This window comes from Lontra canadensis, unplaced genomic scaffold, assembly GCF_010015895.1.
Source record: "Lontra canadensis isolate GAN:19392208 unplaced genomic scaffold, GSC_riverotter_1.0 scaffold1, whole genome shotgun sequence".
In the NCBI taxonomy this organism is placed as follows: Eukaryota; Metazoa; Chordata; class Mammalia; order Carnivora; family Mustelidae; genus Lontra; species Lontra canadensis.
Genome location: NW_022630995.1, coordinates 122,281,923 through 122,302,850, shown reverse-complemented (window position 1 = coordinate 122,302,850; position 20,928 = coordinate 122,281,923). Strand labels below are relative to the sequence as shown.

Genomic DNA, 20,928 nt, shown 5'->3' with positions numbered 1-20,928 from the left:
TGACATCAGTGATTGATCATCTGTACTCTCCCTACTGCTGGGAGAAAAACCTATATTGTTGAGTCCCAAAGGAAAATCAAGACATTATTATCAGGCACCCAACAGCCAGAAAAAGCTCTTTTGGTCCAGCTCTGTTGGTATAGACACTGACATGTTCAGTGTACCAGTGCAATTAAAATATATACATTTATAATTATCTCATCAAAAAGAACACTCAAGATAAAATAACTATGCATTAAGCCAGTTATTCACTCATTCATTCACTCTTTCTGCATCTATGAAGTCATCACGACAGTCATAAGGACAAATAAAATAACTTCTAGTAACAAAGAAAAAAAAATCCAAACCTCAGCCCCCTACTTTGTGGGTTATTTCGGTGTGCTAAAATGACCATAATAGAAGGGCCACGGGCTAACTGACATGCAGCAACAAAATGACAACTGAAGCATTTCATTTCAAACAAAGCACAACTCAAACTCATGGGAAAAAGGTCTGCAACAATATGAGGTTGATATTACCATGTACAAACTTATAAACACAAATTACATTTTAGAATTGCTGTTCCTTAGATCTGAGAACTTTCTTTCTGAGCTCTGCATCTTAAAGACCCTTATACAAACCAAGGGATAGAAATCCCTCCTTATTTTTAGTGAACTATCATCTGAAAAACTTGGGGATTACTGAATAAAGTCATTGTCTGAAACTTAAGTCAAGAGCCAAAGGGTTGGTCTCTCCTGACATCTGGAAGCCAGGACAGGTGATTAGATACCAGGGACTAGGAAAGGACTTCACTTCCTCCTTTGTTTGCGTAGTTCTGTACCTCGATTTTGACCATGACAATTATCTCCCTTCGTAATATTTTCTTCAGAGGGTTTATTTTCTTTTCCCTATTAATACAATTAGAGTGAAATCAAAGTGCCAATCCTTACTCTTGGTATTTAAATCAAACCCAAATGATCTTCAAAAGAATTAGGTCTTCATTGTTTCTAGAGAAGGCAGCAACTCTTTTCTGAAAAATCATCTTAGTTTCCCCCAGGTTCAACATCTAGCAAAGAGATTTCTGAGGCACAGTCCATTCTGGAAACTATGTCCCAATTCTTGACCCTGCGGCCATGACCATTACCAGTCGACAGCTTATCCTTAGACGGTGAATGCAACATAAAAACCTTTCTGCTGTACAAGGCCTATGTAGAAAAGGGGAACCATGGCAACTGGTACCAAAGAATCAGATGCCAGGGAATGAAAGAGAATGTTCGCTCTCCAGGGCCAAAACAAAGCAAAGTGCTGCAGGAGTGAAGCCAACATTCACCTTAAACTTGAGCAGGTAAGCTGGAACATGTCCAGGAGTGCATGACTGAACAATGTTTTCCAGACAGAAGTTGTCAAAGAGCAGTTCTCAAACTTCTCCCTTTCCATGTGTGTTAAAAGGTTATGGTATAAATGTAAATCATTCTTTTCATCTTCATGATCCATCCCAGGCATCCATTCCCTGGAGACTCACGTTATGTGATAACACATGGGTATATATACTACTCTCTCTTCTTTTGCTCAACTGAAACACATGTGAACACTTCTTCTTTTTTTTTTTTAAGATTTTATTTATTTATTTAAATAAATATTTAAATATTTATTTATTTATTTGTCACAGATTGAGAGAGAGATCACAAGTACCCAGAGAGGGGAGCAGGCGGGGTTGGGGGGGAAGCAGGCTCCCTGCCAAGCAGAGAGCCCCATGTGGGGCTCAATCCCAGGACCCTGAGATCATGACCCAGGCTGAAGGCATGAGCCACCCAGGCGCCCCATGTGTGAACAATTCTCTTCCCCAAATGCTGTCACAAAGCCTATGATTGTTGATCTCTAGGAGTGCCAGGATGACTCAGTCATTGATCATCTGACCCTCAGTCTTAGATCAGGTCTTGATCTCAGGGATGTGAGTCCAAACCCTGCATTGGACTCCATGCGAAATATGGAGCTTTTATGGCTTTGTCCTCTACTTAACAGAAGGTAGTTTCAAGGTCCAGACAGACAAACAGAACACATCTTGTCAAAGCTTAAAAAAAGAGAGAGATTCCACAATTTATATTTTTAGAGCTTGAGTCTTTTGTCATTCTATTCCCAGAGTTAGCTTTTTCTTGGCTGGGGTCCAAAAATACCAACCTATCATCTGAGTAGATAGAGATTATTAGGGTGAATCTCAACGAATTTACTGTTTCCATATCATGAGATGGAACTTCCTTACCTGGAAGTCACCTCTGAATACAAAGTGTCTGGTGAGTCAGCCTGAGATCCCCATCAGAGGGATGGATGCTGCTTAGATACCATAGGAAGAAGTGAGCCTCAGTTTCCCTGATTGCAGTCTGGGTTGAGAAGTTTGCCCTCTGCTGGCTGGCTTCAGAAGCCAACATAAGTGCTGTGTGTGCACTTAGGTGCATGTGTCCCTTGCATCATCCTAATCCTAATTAGGATCCTAATCCATCAACAGTCTGAAACAGGTATTGTGTAGAAGGCTGAGACAAAGGCTTGGGGTTTCAATTTGCCAGACATCACTGCAATTATAATACTGAGCCACTTTTTTTAAAAAACTAAGTGGTTTCTGTGTTGTAGAAAAGGCAGCACATAATTGTCAATGTCCCATTGGAAGAGGGGATCAATTTCCTGGAACGGTAGAAAACAGTGGTGAGGAGCATGACCTTGATCTGTTCCAACACATGGCCTAGAGTTAGGACATTCAGATGATCTGTGTCATTGCTTCTTTGTCTGCTTGGTCTGGACCCTGCATATGGGGACTTCCCTCTTCCTATGGAGAGAAAAACCATCTACTATCACCATGCTTCCGAGCCATGGCGGGAAGGTGCTGAGACTCGTGCAGGTATTTCCTTCTTCCCTTTGGAATGTTCCCTTCTGCCTCTAGTTGAGCCCTGGCTTGCCTCCTCTTTAGTATGGGTTTGGCCCGTGTTTGGCGTTCACATAGAGAGGCTCTTCTTTAAGCATCTCTGCCCCAGGGAGAGGGATTCTTTGGACAGCAGGTACAGAGCCAGCACCAGGCACCATCATGACCATCCCTCCTGAATTGACCACATTGCCTGCCACTGGTAGTGTCATAGTGACAGCCCCTTGCCCACTGCTGCTTGTGTCGGTGTTGCCTCCTGTCTGAACAATCTGTTCTCCTGCCAGACTGGCTGCTGGTGTTGTGATCATCCCTGGAAAGGGACTGTAAGGTGCTGCAGAATGGTGCCGTCTGCATGTACCGGCTGATGGATGGTGGTCTGTCCTTCAGTGGTCTGTGCTATTTGTCATTCCTGGACAGTCTTCTGCTGCTGGGTCTGGGTCTGGCCAGCAATGACTGCTCTCTGGGGCTGCGAGATGATGATCTGCTGGGTCTGGCCTTGCTGGCCCTGTATCTGCACAGCCTGCCCACCATGGATCTGAATCTGTCCAGGTGGGACCAACTGTATCTGCTGTAAACCCTGAGTCCCAGACATAAGTACTGGCATGATGGTTTGACCTTGTCCACCAGGGACAGCTTGGACCATGGTGGGCTGGCCAGTTTATGGAATTAATTGGCTTCCACTGTTGACCTGTACCATTAATGGCTACCTCGGACCTGCTACTGAATCTCTCCAGCTGGCATGACAATCTGTCCAAATATTGCTGTTTACTGTATACTACTCCATGGTCCCTCCAAGTTAGAATCCTGTCCACAGTGAGTTTCACTGAGGAGATCCTAGAAGACTGTGAAATGCACTCCGTGCCTGCTCCCCCGGTTCTCTGCCCATGCTGATTGGCTCTAGTACCGGATCCCAAAACCCAGAGGTCCAGCCACAGCCGTTGCTGCCACAGCCACTGATGTGATTGAGTCTTCTTAACCATGAATACACAGCATCTCTCCATTTATTTGGTTCTTTGATTTTATTTATCATCTTGATTTTGTTTTTTCTCATCTAGATCTTACACATATTCTGTTCAATTTGTACCTAAGTATTTCAATTTTTGTGGATCCTAATGTAAATTGTATTTTTTTTAACTTTCCAATCATTTATTGCTAGTATATAAGAAAGCAATTGACTTCTGTATATTAACTTGTATCCTCAATACTACAGAAATATTTACATTATATTAAATTATCATATTTAATATACTAAAGCATTTAATATTGATATTTAATGTTATATTTACCTTAATAATATTAATATTTAATGTAATATTATACTTAGTATACTATATTTAATATACCATATTATTTTTGTTCCTCTATAGGTAGAGTCTCCCCCACCCCCCACCTCCAGTTTCTTTCAAAATTTTCTCTTCAGGTTTAATTATCTGTAGTTTGAAAATGACATGGGTAGCTATAATTTTTTTGGCACATATCCTGCTTGGTTATCTCTGAGCCACCTGAATCTGTGGTTTTGTGTCTGATATTAACTTGTTCTCAGTAATAATTGCTTCAAATAGTTCTACTGTTCCATTCTTTCCTTCTTCTTCTGGTATTCTCACTACACATACGTTACACCTTTTATAGTGGTCCTTGGATAGTCCATTGGATAGTCCATTCTCTCTTTTTCAGTCTTTGTTCTCTTTACTTTTCAGTTTTGCAGTTTCTACTGTTATAGTCTCAAGCTCAGATAGTCTTTTCTCAACCATATCCAGCCAACTAGGCACGTATTGCAAGGAGCATTGGGTGTGGTACATAAACAATGAATTCTGGAACACTGAAAAGAAATAAAAAAATAGGGGCACCTGGTTGGCTCAGTGGGTTAAGCCTCTGCCTTCAGCCCAGGTCATGATCTCAGCATCCTGGGATCGAGCCCAGCATCGGGCTCTCAGCTCAGCAGGGAGACTGCTTTCCTCTCTCTCTCTGCCTGCCTCTCTGCCTACTTGTGATCTCTCTCTCTCTCTCTGTCAAATAAATAAATAAAATCTTTAAATATAAATAAATAATAAAAATTTTTAAAAAAACATTCTTCACTTCATTCCAGTTGTTTAGTTTGTTTAGCATTTCTTTCTGATTCTATGTTAGGATTTCCACCTCTGTTCATGATATTCACCTAGTTTTGCATGCTGTCTACTTTATCCATTAGAGAACTTAGCATATTGATCATACCTGTGTTTAATTTCCAGCTTGATGATTCCAACATCCTTACTATATCTGGTCCTAAAGTTTGTTCTGTCTCTCCAAATTGTGTTTTGGTCTTTGAGTGTGTCTTGTAATATTTTCTTGACAACAGGACATGATGTACTAGGTAAAAGGAACTGTTGTAATTAGACTCTTAGTAATGTGGTGGTGTGGTGTGAGGGTCAGGGAGGTGTTCTCTAGTCCGATGATCTGGTCTCAGTCTTTCAGTAGTCTATGCCTATGGACCATGTCATAGGGTTTCTCAGGTTGCTTTTCCCTTTTAGGTGGGACAGAATTGCTCTCCCAATTGGGTATTTCCTTTTCCCACTAGGAAAGCTAGAGCTGACTGGAGTTGGATAATCCCTTTGCCCCAGGTCAATTAGGCTTTGATAAATACTCCAGCAGGTTTGGTTCTGGTTCATTAGTTTCTCCTGAGGGCAGGCTTTATTACAAAGAGCAGAGTGCCCTGGGTGTGGGGTGGGGGAGGAGGGGGGTTGGTATTTAAAAAATGGTTCCTTTCTCCTCCCCCTGCCTAAAGCAGGAAGGAATTTTTCTCCAATACTATAGGGAAACTCCAGTACTATAGGGAAACTGGTCAAACTCCTGGAGGTCATCTCAAAATATTGTGCCCCTTGGTGTTCTTCATTTTCAGAATGATTACCACTGAGCCTCCATTAATTCATCGATTACAGCTCAGGTTTTTCTATCCCAGCACTGGATCTTGCAGTGTCTGTGAGCCTCTGCTGGGGTAACAGTGATTACCTGTATCGCCTGCCTTTGTCTCCAATCTTGTAGGTAGTGATTTGTTCTTCATCCTCCCCTCTCTTAGGAACCCAAGAAGAGTTGGTTTTTCGGCTTATTTAGCTTTTTACATGTCATTAGGATGGAGTGGTGACTTCCAAGCTCCTCACATGTAGAACCAGAACATTCGGTGTAGTTTTCTTCATGTGTCTATATTTCATCTTTGTGGAGCTTCTGGGGTAAGTGGGTTTATAGTTCCCACCAAATTTAGAAATTTTTCAATCATATATTTTCAAAAAAAATTTTATGTATTTCCTATTTCCCTTTTAGAATTCCAGTTAAATATATGTTAGGCCAGGAGAATTTTTTCAGCAGCTCCTTGATGCTTGGTTTTGTTTTGTTTGAATTCTTTTCTGTGTTTTCTTTTGAATGGTTTCTATTGCTGTGATTTTTACATTTACTGATCATTTACTGATTTTTCGTTGGCCCAGTGACATCACAGCATATGAAAACTGAGGAACATCTAAAACACCAGGTTATGGGTTCTTTGGTCCACTTTCATAGTCATGTTCCAAGAAATTGGTATGATAGGGTATCTATCAGAGGTATCTAAGAGCAATCACCTTTGAAATTCTGGTAACACTGGTAATATTAGATGGATCTCCATTTTTATCCATTATAAAGAACACTGTATAGAGGAGGGTAATCTAGCATCCTTGCTGCAAACTGAGATCACAGGACCTCACATGTGTTGCTAGGAAAGCTTTCGTCCTTCTCTTCTTCCTTGAAGACAATGAGCTTCTTCAGTAGGAAAGGATAGAAAGGGTGATTGATGTTGGCAGTGTTGATATAAGTATAATGTAAGACAGAGGCCATGAGATTTCTTATTGTTGGCCAAAGTAGTAACAGAAGGTAGCATTGGACTTCTAACATGTTTGTCCAATGACAAATGGAGAAGGTTGTCTCTACTGACAGACTTGTGTCAGTGAAGAGCTGAACCCATTGAATTAGGATTTTTTCAGCAATGCCACCCAACATCTCGAATCTCCAGGGGAATTCTTAGGGAGTTCTAAAGAATGCAGTATGAAGTTGTAACCTAGAGAGACTCTTAAAAAGCACTTTTTGTAGCTCACAGAATTGTCCAGAGTTTACAGGTGAAGCTATAGTGCAGTCAGCCAACACTCTACACAACTAACAGGAGTGATTATGGAATTAAGGTCCTCTAGTTTCACTGTTGCTGTGATCACCACGGCCACTACCCAGGTTTCACCAGCAATGTCTTCAGGTTTCCATCTACTTTTTATAGATTTAGGTGTAATGTCTCGACATTTTGATTTCAGATAATTGGGGAAAAGCACAAGGATTTTAATTTCCATGTTAATTGGTGAGTGAGTTGTATTCCCATATGCCATCAAATTTTACTTCTCCATCCAAGAGCAATAAGTTCAGCCCAGTGGACCATGTTTTAGGAAGGCTTCAGGGATACTCTATATAATGATTAATTGCTCCCATTCTCCTCCCTGTCCCACCTTTTGCAAAATATGTATTGATTCTCTGTGAGCATATATTTTAAGTTAAGTTTTCATTGCTGGTTTTAAAATATACATTGCACCCTGAGTCTTAAATTATTTTTCTAATTCTGTTTTTACCGTTCATTCGTGTTATATGAAAACTTAATTTCAAACTGTTACATTTCTAGAGAGCATCCTTCTGTTTTAATTACCTATCTATTCCACCAACACCCCCCTCCCACAATGGATACTGGATTACCTCCAGCTCCCTGCTATCATAAATGCTGTTATGATGAAAGTCTTTACAGACCATGATCCATCTATGATCCATCTTTATGGACCTACATGAGGCTTTCTCTTTTGGGTTTCATCTTCTGTTAATTACCTGTTCATATTCTTTTGTCCTCTTGTTCTCAGTAATTTGCAGCAGTTCCTTTAGTTATTCTAAATATTATTTCATCATTGGCTTTATATTTTGGAAATAACTTCACCCAATTTGCCATTTTTCTGTCACTCTGTCCATGACATGAGGATTCAGATCCAAATGCAGGAAATAAGAAAAAACTGGAAAACCTTACATAGCTCTCAATTATCAGACTCAAAAGGAATTGTTAGCCTCTGTCTTAAATTGTTCCCCAGGAAGGCTAGTTCCATCAAGATATTCGGTGAATAACTCATGTAAACCTACAACTAACACAGCCTTAACAATACTCAGAGGTAAAAATGTAGGGTGTTGCCAGAACTGCATTTACCATAAATATATCTTGGTTTCATTGCCTTTTAAAAATCCATCCACCCACACCCCTTGATAATATGCCTATTTAAGCACATAACCAAGCCATGTCTTAAGAATCATTAAACATTAGAATGAGGTCAAGATGAGAAACTTAGTGCATTCATTAGGGTGGGTGTCCAGGAAGTCATTAAGGTGGGTTTCCAGAGAAAAAAACGTACTGCTGCTCCTTTCAAGACTGAAACAGAAATGTAGCAAGATGTTAAAAAATAGTGTCAGTGAATTTCCTAATGCTGAGCAAATTCTAATTCCTTTGAATACTGATAAGAGTGCAACCTAATGGAAGAACTTTACATGGAAATGTTCAAACATAGATTTGTTGTCACATATTTCTTTCATATTAAGCTAAGGCAGTCCATTTAAAAGTCCTTTTCCAAATGGACATATTCCTAATACATAAGAAGAACCATTGAATTTACCATGACCTTAATCTTTTGCTTGTATGTCTTTGATTAAATTAAGCTTTAGTGATGTGGTCATTTCTCTTGTTTTGCTTCATTTCTCACCAAAGAAGTACATACCCTCTTGAAAAGGTTAATGTTACTCTGAACTGGATCTTAATATAATTCTCTGCTAACATTTCCATTTCTGAAATGTACTATGTCATATCTCATATGTTAAATGGCAGTGTACCATCAATGCCACAAATATATTGGAAACATATATAACAGAAAGATCTAGACATAGAGATAGAGATGGCCATGGAGAGGGAGGTAAAGAAAGAGATAAAGATGAAGCTAGAGATAGATTTGTTTCTAAATGCAAAAATTGAAAAAGATTTAGAAAATCTGTATCTAATTCCTACCTTAAGACTCAAACAACTGGAATGCCTGGGTGGCTCATTTGGTGAAGTGTCTGCATTTGTCTCAGGTCATGATCCCAAGGTCCTGGGATTGAGTCCCACATCAGGTTCTTTGCTCAATGGTGAACCTGTTTCTCCCTCTGCCTCCTGCTCCCCCTGGTTGCGCTTTCCTTCTGTGAAACCGAATTGTTCATGTGAGACTTAGTAAGCTGAATTTGATTATCATAATAAATAGCTTTCAGCGTTAGGTTATTTTTAGTTAAAAAAATAGGACTTAATTAAATATTAAGTAAACTACTGATAGTTGTTTTTCCCTACCATGACTTCTAATGATACTGATTCAATGAACTAAGACTCTTACTACAGGGGCGCCTGGGTGGCTCAGTGGGTTAAAGCCTCTGCCTTCTGGTCAGGCCATGATCCCAGGGTCCTGGGATGGAACCCCATGTTGGCCTTCCTGCTTGGCAGGGAGCCTGCTTCCCCCTCTCTCTCTCTGCCTGCCTCTCTACCTACTTGTGATCTCTATCTGTCAAATAAATAAATAAAATCTTTAAAGAAAGAAAAGACTCTTACTACAACATGGGATAAACTATAAGTGTATCTTCTGGATAGATGTCAGAGCTATTAGCACATATATTTAAATGAATAATAATTTTTGTTGGGTATTATTAGTAAAGAATAATAGTTAACCTACAGAATACTAGAAAGCTGTTTTAGAAAAAAAAAGAACAATTATGGAAAAAACGGAAAAGAAATAAATGTCTATAGATCTCCTACACATACCATCTCTGTATTAAGAGGTCTTACATATTATGCTTGTTATCTCACATAATTTTCATATCTAATCCCCACAGAGACTTACATCTCATTTTCCCACATTTTTACAGAGATAGATCATTCAAGGTAAGTATAACTGACTGCCACTGCATGTTAATTAGTCTTCTCCTCAACAATAGGTGTTATCCAAGTTTTGGAATAATAAAGTAGAAAGGAGTAGAAACCTCTAGAAATTTCTGGAAATCTTTCTCCCTCTCTAGTTCTCTCCCTCTCTCCCTCATTTTCTTCCCAATAGACAGCAGTGTATGTTACCTTCTTTTTCTTACTTCTAAGGGATTAAAAGCAGATTAAGTTCCAAAGGTCTAGAAATAAAAGAATAATTCCTACTACCCATATTTCAAAAGATGTAAAGTAAAGCTCTAGAGCTAAATGCACATTCTCCAGAGTTATACTCTATATAGTGTACACATACACACACACACACACACACACTATGCTTTATATAAGATCATAAAACAAATAACTGTAATTAATAAGAAATATAACTACAATATGTATTTCTGATTCATAGCAACTGTTATTATTTGGTCAGTAGAAGGAATGAAACATTCACCTGTTCCTATTTGACTGAGTTAGAAAGAAATTAAATGTGGAAAATATCATAAAATTTATCTTTCTGCTAATGCGAGAGCTGAGCAGCTTCAAATTCATTAAGAAGGTATTAATTAGAAATTGTATATGTAGTTCTATTTCTTTAAGACTCTGGCCTTGTCTGTTACTCCTTTTCTCTCTCACAAATTAGATCCCATTCTCCCACCCATTTTCCCTGACCAACAAATATGTTCAAGTCTCCTCTCACTGAACACACAAAACCAAACAAAACCTCAGCAGTCCTTCCACTTGAAGATGGTTCTCCATGTGTATCATTTTCTTCATGGCCAAACTTCTCAGGACAGGGTTGTCACACACACAGATTCATTTCTTCTCTGTAAGAAGAAATTCTCATCTCACTGAGATCTGACATCCTCCACCTCTTCCCTGAATCTCTTTCCCTCCTTATCTCCTGAAAGGCTTTACCTTGTTGGTTTATTTCCCATCTCTTTGTCTTCACACTCCCTTTGGTTGTGTCTCCCTAATTTTCCAACCATAAAGTTTGTATCTTTGGACACAGCTGTGGTCTAAATCTTTGTGCCCTGCCCCAAGTTAATATATTGAAAGTCTAATATCCAATGTGACAGTGATCGGAGGTGGGGCCTTTGAGAGGGGCTTAGCATGTGAATGTGGAGCCCTTGTGAACTACATTAGTTCTCTTACCAGAGACCTCACAGAGCTCTCTTGCCCTTTATGCTCTGGATACAAGAATTCTCTAGAGTGAAGAAGGCTTTATCCATCCACACAGGCAACCTGATCTCAGACTTCCAGCCTCTGGAACTGGAAGCAACAAATTTCTGTTGTTTATAAGCCACCCAGTCTGTTGTTTTGTTAGAACAGCCTGAACGACTCACACAGACACCTTCTCATTTTGTTCTTTCTTACAGATCTGAATTTTCAACTGCTTACTGGACATCAAAAATATTACCCAGTGTATTCCCCCAAAACACTTTTTCCTCCATGTTATTTAGTGACATTCCTATTATACTAGATAGAATTATTCCATTTGCTACCAGAGATAACCTCTCAAAATATTAGCTTGCACAATACAAGTTATTTCTTGCACATATGTAGTCCAAAAAAAGGGTTCCTGTTCGGTGGGCCATTCTCTGCCATCAGTGATTCAGAGATACTCAGGACCCTCCACCTTTTTACTTGGCCATCTTTAACACTTTATATTCAAGGTCACTGAGCATGTCTTCATTGAGCCATTAGAAGGAACAACAGCATGGGAAAAAGCAAAAGTAATTTTGTGGTCTTTTCTGAAAATGATACACATCACTTACGGTCACATTTATATAGCACATCGAAGAGAAGAATATTAAACTGCTCCTGCTACCATAACAAAATAGCATGACTGTGTGACTTTAAACAACAGAAATTCCTTTTTCGTGGCTCTAAAGCCTAGGAAGTCTAAGATCAAAGTGTCTGGTTAGAGTGTTCTTCCTGGCTTACAGATAGCTGACTTCTCATTGTGTCATCACATGGGTAAGAAGGAGGGGGTAGGAGGAGAGAGAGAGATTTGTGGGAGAGTAATAGAGGAATCTTCTCATAAGGCCACAGTCTGATCAGAATAGAACTCAGCTTTTATGACCTTGTTTAATCTACATTATCTCCTAAAGACCCTTTCTCTATATCCAGTCACTTTGTGGGTCAGGGCTTCAAAATATGAATTTGAGGAGATCACAACTCAGTCCATATCTGATCTGTTTTCCCAGGAAGAAGAGGAAATGGGTCCATTAAATGGCTAGGCAGACTCTACCACAGTTCACCCTTCTGCTCATCAAATATCCTTTCCACCCCTTTTACCCCACACAAAGAACATACTTACCTTCTCCCTAAGGGATAGAGGTCAAAGTCCCTTCCAGTAACTGCATCCAGCTCAATGTCCAGAGTCTCTGGGTGGTGCATGTTCCTCTCCAGTATAAAAATCTCTTTTCATGGTCCAGTGACTTAGAACCTAAAAATACAAATGGTCTGCCTCCCCAACCTCCCCTTACGCATGTGCACATATACTCACTCACATCTGATATATAAGTTATAGCAAGGACAAGATAGCCACAATAAACCCTTTGATATTAAAAAGGAAAGAATAGGAAAAATAGTCACTGATCCATAGCAATGATGAAATTCTTCCAGACAGGAATTTTGAGAAATCTCTGTCCTGTCCTGACAAAGGGGTGGTGTGGTGGGAGTTCCCTGCTTCTGCTCTCTGGAGGGAATTCCCTTGTCCATTGACTTCTGTATCCCCTGGGGCTCATCAAACCTAAAACTTTTACTCTATAAAAACTCAATGAAAAGAACAAAAAGACAAGCTACAATTTGGGAGGAAATTATTACAAACTACCTATCTAAATGTGTACATTTCTCTCAATCCTCTTCAACAATAAAAAAGATCAAACAGTAAAATTAGAAAATGGGCAAAATACATGAACAAACATTTCACCAAAGAGTGAATAAGCAAATAAGAGAATGAAAAAATGTACATCATTAGCCATTAAAAAATGCAAATTAAAATGTAAATGAGATATAGAATGGCTAAGATAAAAAAGAGTGACAAATCCAAATGCTGGTGACATTTCACAGAAATTAGATCACATACACATTGTTGATGGAAATGTGAAATGGTGCAGCCACTTTGCAAAACAGTTGGGCAGTTTCTTTAAAAACTGAATGAGCAACTACCATACAACCCAGCAATTACACTCCAGGGTATTTATCCCAAAGAAATGAAAACTTATGGGGTGCTTGGGTGACTCCATTGGTTAAGCATCTGGCTCTTGATTTGGGCTGAGGCCATTCATGATCTCAGGGTCCTGAGATCAAGCCTCACATCTGGCTCCATGCTCAGCAGGGAATCTGCTTCAGGATTCTCTCTCTTTCTCCCTCTCCCATTGCCCTTCTATTCCACTTGCATGCTCTCTCTCTCTCTCCCATTCTCTCTCTCTCCAAAGTAAGTAAATATTTTTTAAAAAATAAATCAAAACTTGTATTCACAAGAAAACTGCATGTGGATGTTCATAACAGCTTTATTTGTAATAGCCAAAATCTGTACTCAGCCCGAATATCATTCAACAGGTGGATGATTAAAGAAACAGCACTACCTCCATACTATGGATAGAACTCAGCAATTGAAAGGAACAATCCATACATACATACATATCCGTACAGGAGCTTCAATAATCTCTGGGAAATTACCTTGACTGAAAAAAGTCAATCCCAAAAGGTTGGAAAAATGGCAGCAATGGAAGACAGATTAGTATTTACCAGCAACTGGGGGTAGAGAGCAGAAAAGAATGGGTGTAGTTATAAAAGCAACATAAGGGATGCTTGTGACATTGCATAGTTCAGGATCTTTAGTGTGGTCATGCAAACACACAAAGGTGAAAAACTTAATACACACATGCAAAAGAATGAATAATACTGGAGAAATCTGAATAAGATGAGTGAATTGTATCAATGTCAATATCCTAGTTGTGATATCTTATTATAATTTTTGCAAAATGTTAATGTCTGGGGGGAAACCAGTCAAAGTGCATACAAAATTTCTCTGTATTACTTCTTACAACTGCATGTGGATCTACAATTACCTCAATTTAAAAAAAAAAGTTTATTAGGTTAAAGAAAAGTTTCTCATTACAAATTACCAGGAGTTGCTGTGGGTAATAACTCTCTAAGATGAATGTGATTCACTTCTTATTTTTAAAAAGTTGCATATTATGGGAAGGAAAGGAGCCAGCCTCCATTCTTCAAGAATAAATTCTTAGCATTGCATATAAGATTCTCCTTACCTGATTCTAAAATACTTTCCCATCCCCTTCTTTTCCTACAATATATAATGCTGCCTACATCTCAGCCATGTCTATTTCCCAAATATTTCAAGCAGTTTCAAGACCCTATGCTCATGTGATTCTGTCAAGCTGAAGTAAGTTTTCCCATCATCTATTAAAATTCTTATTCTTTCAGCTTATTCAGATGCCACTGCCATGTCTGAAGCTCTCATTGGTCTGCCTTGTCTGAATCTCTGACTCCTTATTCCACATTCTTACAGCAGTTCATCTTTTTACTTTCCATCTCCTTTTACACATTATTCAATATTTGATTAACCAGGCTAACTTCTCTCTCTCCTACTATATGCGATATATTATAAACTCCTTGAAAAAAGAACTGAATCACATTCATCTTTGCAAATTATTATCCTCCAAAACTCCCAATACAGTCCTTTGCATGTAATTTAATATTCACCAAAATTTATCAAGCGCCTGCCATTGCCAAGCCCTGTCCTAAATGCTTTCCGCACATCAAAGAATGTAATCCTCACCACTAAGGAGGTCTTCTTATTTCCACTTATACATGATAAACCCGAGGCACAGAAAGCTTACATACCTCACCCAAGGTCACAAGTACAGCTGTATGCACATGGTCGCGTTCATACCCTTCATGGTCAGGTAATGCTGCTCCTAATTAGCCTTCAATGATTGACTATCTGATACATTTAAGGAAAGCGCTCTGAAGAAGTACAGCAACTTGTTTCCCAGCAAATTAGTACTGTTGATTGCTGGTTATGTGCCAGGCACTGTACTGGCTGCTGTCACATCAGCTCATGGAATCCTGGTCTTCCCATACAATAAAAGGGAGAAAAATGAAACCCAGAGACATTACATAATTTAGTCTACCTCTCCCAGTTGGTATTAGGGCTTTGTTTGTTTGTTTCATCAGCTCAAGTTACAAGTAGGGACAACACCATGATTTGTGAAATCAGGTGAAACAAATTAAACGAGATCTTTCTAATAAAGTAGTTAAGTCCATAAAAATTATGACATCTTAGAAAATCTGCCTTGCATTTGTATTTTTTACAAATTCTATTTCCTAAATCTGTTATTTGATCTGCCTCTTACACAAAGTTTTCTTTCTGTATATTCTCAAGTTCTCCATGTTCTTATGAGCTGCTGTGAGATATAGTGTCATAAATAATCACTTTTATAAAACATTGAGAAGAATAATTACATATATGAAGTTGATTCCCTCTGTCAGAGAATTCACTTAAAATGCTAGGTGGGCTTTAAGTCAACCAACACTTAATATAGGATCTGTTTCCTCCTGCCTTCTACCCTGTGCCTGGGATTGTGCTGAACATAAAGAAAATCTAAGAAAGTATTCAACAGGTTCTTATTCTTTAAGGCCTTTTAAAATTCATGGAGTAAATGTTATTTCAACCATTAACGAAATACTTCATCCTGGTATATGGTCTTTTCTGATGCAATTATATGTATATATATAATTATGTAAATAATTATAAATATTTTATATAAGTATATAATATATAAAATTATTTATGGATATGCGTATGTATAAAACAAGGTTCTTAAGAAATCCCAAGCTTTCTTTACAAATCTGTAAAAACTATTAATTTAAAGGGCATGGAGCTACAGAACTCCAGACTCACTCTACAAAATTGTTGTCCCTACAAGAATTTCTGGAACAAACATGGCTTTTATAGCAGGACACTTTTATATGGTGCATGTTACTTCAAGTTAAAAAAAAATGATAAATTGGTGGATTAAAATCTCTCTCCTCTGATCTGGAATCCACGTACTCGGGAACCACTTCTCTTGATCACCTTTGGCCTTGATGGTCATTTTGCTTCTATCAAAGTTCAAACTCTCCAAAGGTAAATAAGAGAACAAAAGAACAGCAATAAACAAAACACCCCCAGAGGGAAGGGCATGGGTGTCTGAGAGCAAAGCAGCAACAGGGCCTACTCATTTGCAAAGGACTGGTTGCCACTGGCATTATCATCAACTGGGATCCCCTTGATGTAAGTCTTGTTCTTCTGTTAAGTTATATCGTGGGCTCGTAATGAACGAATTTCCTGTCAGGGAAATTCATGTATCAAAAGCTTTTTTATGTGTGCTGTGCATGAGTGCATTAAGACCCTAGTACAAGGATGAGAAAGGGATGAAAGAGTCAGCAAAGCCTTCATGAGAACGTGAATTTTGAGCTGGGCCATGATATAAAGATAAAGAGGTGAAAGGTTCTGCAAAATATGTAGCTGGGATGAACAGTAACTCAGCAGGAAACAGTACTTGTGAGAAGAGTTTAAAAAGGAGAAATGAACCTGGAACGGGTGCGGTACCAAACTCATGCAGCCAATGTGGCCATTTATAAATGAATATTTTACAGAAGATATCTGTAGCCACCGGTAGGTAAGGGCAATTAGATGGGAGGCCTTAGGGAGCCTCTGCACCCTCACTACCACTTTCCAGAAAGGTAACTCTCAACTGAATTTGTCTGCACCTACTGACAAATTATTAGCAAACAGACAAATAAATAGAAACCTGTTCTTTTTTAAGATCTTAATTATTTATCTGAGAGAGAGAGAGAGAGCTTTAGTGGGGGAGGAGGAGCAAAGGGGAAGGGACAAGCAGACTTCCCATTGAGCACAGAGCCCAATGCGAGCTTGATCTCAAGACCCTGAGATCTTGAACCTGAACCAAAATCAAGAGTGAGCTGCAGAACACCTGGGTGGCTCAGTTGGTTAAGTGTCTGCCTTCGGCTAAGGTAATGATCTCAGGGTGCTGGGATCTCTGCTCAGTGGGGAGTCTCCTCCCTTTTATTCTCTCTCTGTACTCTCTCTCAAATAAATAAATAAATAAAATCTTTAAAAAAAAAAAAAAGAGAGAGAGAGAGAGATGCTTAATTGAAGGGGCCCCAAAACCTGTTTTTTGAGGTCAAGTCCCAGCTGTCTCTTTAAGTGCTCTAAACATAACTGACATGAAAGGGTCACTAGAGAAGAAACTGATAATTTTTCAAAATCAGGGTCAACAAAACTTCTGTTCAGCCCAAGACAACCAAACTTTTCTGAATAGGAAGCTGCTCACAGGCAACATTTGGGAATCAAGTCATCAACCAAGCCATGAGGGTGGAGACTACTGAGCTGGATTCTTACAGTCTATCCATATATCTGGCCAACTCACACCTCTAGCACACTTTGCTAGCAAAAACTCATTCCAAACATTCATATTGCTAATCAACAAAATGCCTTGTGTTGATTAGAGCTAAAAATAGTTGAAGAGCCACTAGGAGCTCTCTCCTCTGAAAGTGCCCTTTTGATTAAATGCCACCTCACCATCCCTGAAGTGTGTATCCCTCTTCGGGCAACTACACGCCATCCATGTGGATTAAAGATAATTAAAACACTTCTACATACCACATGGTCTCTGATGAAGGATTTTGAAAAGTAAATCATCCCTGACACAGCAGGCAGGAGACAGCAATAAATCCTTTAGTGAAACAGGCTGTTTGAGGCAGAGAGAATGTTGGCAGATGTAGCAGAGGACAGGGCGAAGCCAGAGGATGCGAAGTGCCCACTGGCAAGGGAAGTACATTTCACAGGCTGCAGGGAACCTTTGAACAGGAGACTCAAATAATCTTCTCCTGCGAAGGTAGTATTGGAGAGCATGGGCTCTAGAGGAGGACTGCGGGTGGGGATGAGAACTCTTGCCATTTACTAGCTGTGCGCACTTGGGGAAAATGTCTCTATGCCTCCATAAAGAGGGGATCATTAAAATATCGAATCCATCATATTGCTGAGTAGAGTTAATTATAATATCTTTATAGCATAAAATGCTTGTAACAGTGTCCGACACCAGTAGGTGAACAGATGTCAGCTATTCCAAGAAGGATGTGAGGGTGCAAAGAGATGGAGGAATGCAAACTAAGACATCACTCAATTGCACCCAAGTGGTAATGTGCACAGGGCCTGAGTCCCTGCCATCCAGGCAAGAATGATGGTTTGTTATTTGCCTCCTTCCCTCCTTTTTCCCCCAATAATCTTGATTAGATGTGAAATTTAATTTGCAGGATTGAATTTGCCCTTGCGCCTGGTGGCAACACTGCAGTCCCAGAAGTGGAACCCTCATTATGGGAGGTGATCTGGGACCTGCCGGAACCAGCTGACTACTGTTCTACGGAGTCAACAAAGCACAGAGCGCAAAAATCTCCTCTTGGACACAGAAACGTGGGATGACATGTTCAGATTGTGAACATAATGTGTGTTAAGATTGGGGGCTGCTACCACAGCATGGAAGAGTCATGAACCTTGCACGTGACAATTCTTTTTCTTCTTAGCCAAAGCAAATAACAATTCATATAGGAAAGTAAAAAGAGATTTGGCTTCACTTATTTTGCTGTTTGAATGCCTTTCCTGAAAATATATACTCAGGTTTTCAAAATAGAATATACTTTTAGGGTTTCTTGCATCAAATTGTTCAATTGTTCATCTAAATAGAATTAAATCAAATTGTTCTTCAGTAACATGGCAGATTATTCATCTACGTAACCATTAAAACATACTGAGTCCCCACTGTAGTTACTTAAGCTGCTTTAGTTAATAAAGTAGACGTAAATCCCTACTTGAATGGACCTTCTATTCTAGTGGGAAGAGACAGACATGAACCGTAACTGTGATAAATAACTCACAAAGCATGTTGGCAGATTGTAAGTACAGTGGAAACTAACTAGAGAGCGGTAAAGGGGCTCAAGCATGAGCAGGTGGGAGGGATGTGCAGTTTTAAATGGAATGATCCATCTTCCAGAAGATGGCTTGAGGAGTGTGCTGAAGAAAGTGATGAAAGCCACCAGAGACATTTAAAATTAAGAAAGAACACCTCAGGAAAACTAAAATAAATTATGGAAGACATTGTAATGTATAAGATTCTGACCTACAAACTAATTTCAGAATTATCTATTGCAATAAAAAGATGTAGTGATGCCAAAGACTGCATTATGGCTGGAAAAAATAGAATCCAGCATACAGCAGTGTGAAAAATGAGCCACTTCTTTTTTTGTAATCTTATTTTATTTAAATTCAATTAACATATAGTATATCATTAGTTTCAGATGTAGAGTTCAGTTGTTCATCAATTGCATATAACACTCAGTGCTCATTATATCACCTGTCCTCCTTATTGCCCATCACCCAGTTATTCCATCCCCCATCTCTTTCCCTCTAGCAATCCTCAGTTTGTTTCCTACAGTTAAGAGTCTCTTGTATCCTTCTCTTATTTCATCTTATTTTATTTTTCCCTCCCTTCCCTAAAGATCCTCTGTTTTGTTTCTTAAATGAGTGAAACCACATGGTAATTGTCTTTCTCTGATTGTCTTATTTCGCATAGCATGATACCCTCCAGTTCCATCCATGTCATTGTCTAGGGTAAGATCTCATCCTTTTTGATGGGTGAGTAATAGAAAAATGAGTCACTTCTTAATGGCTCAAAGAATGGCTTCAGTCAGAACTTCAAACTTCAGGCCAAAATTAACATCTTTATCCAAAATTGAAGAAGAGGGCTCTTTTTCTTTTCATTAAGTTTCTTTCTTTAAATTCCTTTGAAACACCACAGTATTTGGTCTACTTACATCATTTCTAATCAATCAAAGACTATTTATTGAGCTCTACAATGTTCTGGGCTTGTTTGTAAAGATACTCTATGAAAAACAATCCACATTGTCTGAGTTAACTACCTATTGGGACGGGAATACAAGCTTTAGAGTAAGTCATATAAAACCTAGGACCATGGAAAAACTTCATGTATGAGGTTTTGGATTTGTTGATTTTAAAATGATCTCAAGAACTAAAAAGTTATTGCTGAATTCCTTGGGTGGTAAACAAACTACAAAAATAATTTTAAATTGCATCCATTGTATTTTCAATGGTTATAATTTTGATATGATAGATCAAAGACTCCAACATAGAATGGTTTAAATAAGATAGATTATTATTTTCTTTTTTTAAATTATTTATTTTTTTTAATAAACATATAATGTATTTTTATCCCCAGGGGTACAGGTCTGTGAATCACCAGGTTTACACACTTCACAGCACTCACCATAGCACATACCCTCTCCAATGTCCATAACCCCACCCTCCTCTCTAAACCCCCCTCCCTCCAGCAACCCTCAGTTTGTTTTGTGAGATTAAGAGTCACTTGTGGTTTATCTCCCTCCCAATCCCATCTTGTTTCATTTATTCTTCTCCTATCCCCTTAACACCCCCATGTTGCATCTCCACTTCCTCATATCAGGGAGATCATATGATAGTTGTCTTTCTCAGATTAACTTATTTTGCTAAGCATAATACCCTCTAGTTCCATCCACGTCGTCACAAATGGCAAGATTTCATTTCTTTTGATGGCTGCATAGTATTCCATTGTGTATATATACCACATCTTTATCCATTCATCTGTTGATGGACATCTAGGTTCTTTCCATAGTTTGGCTATTGTAGACATTGCTGCTATAAACATTCGGGTGCACGTGCCCCTTCGGATCACTATGTTTGTATCTTTAGGGTAAATACCCAGTAGTGCAATTGCTGGGTCATAGGGTAGCTCTATTTTCAACATTTTGAGGAAACTCCATGCTGTTTTCCAGAGTGGTTGCACCAGCTGGCATTCCCACCAACAATGTAGGAGGGTTCCCCTTTCTCCGCATCCTCACCAGCATCTGTCATTTCCTGACTTGTTAATTTTAGCCATTCTGA

General features: G+C 39.0%; 1 pseudogene; it reads right to left on the bottom strand.

Moving 5' to 3' along the window:
* Positions 1 to 2,719: 2,719 nt before the first annotated feature.
* On the bottom strand, positions 2,720 to 3,674 carry LOC116877712 (annotated as a pseudogene).
* Positions 3,675 to 20,928: the final 17,254 nt, after the last annotated feature.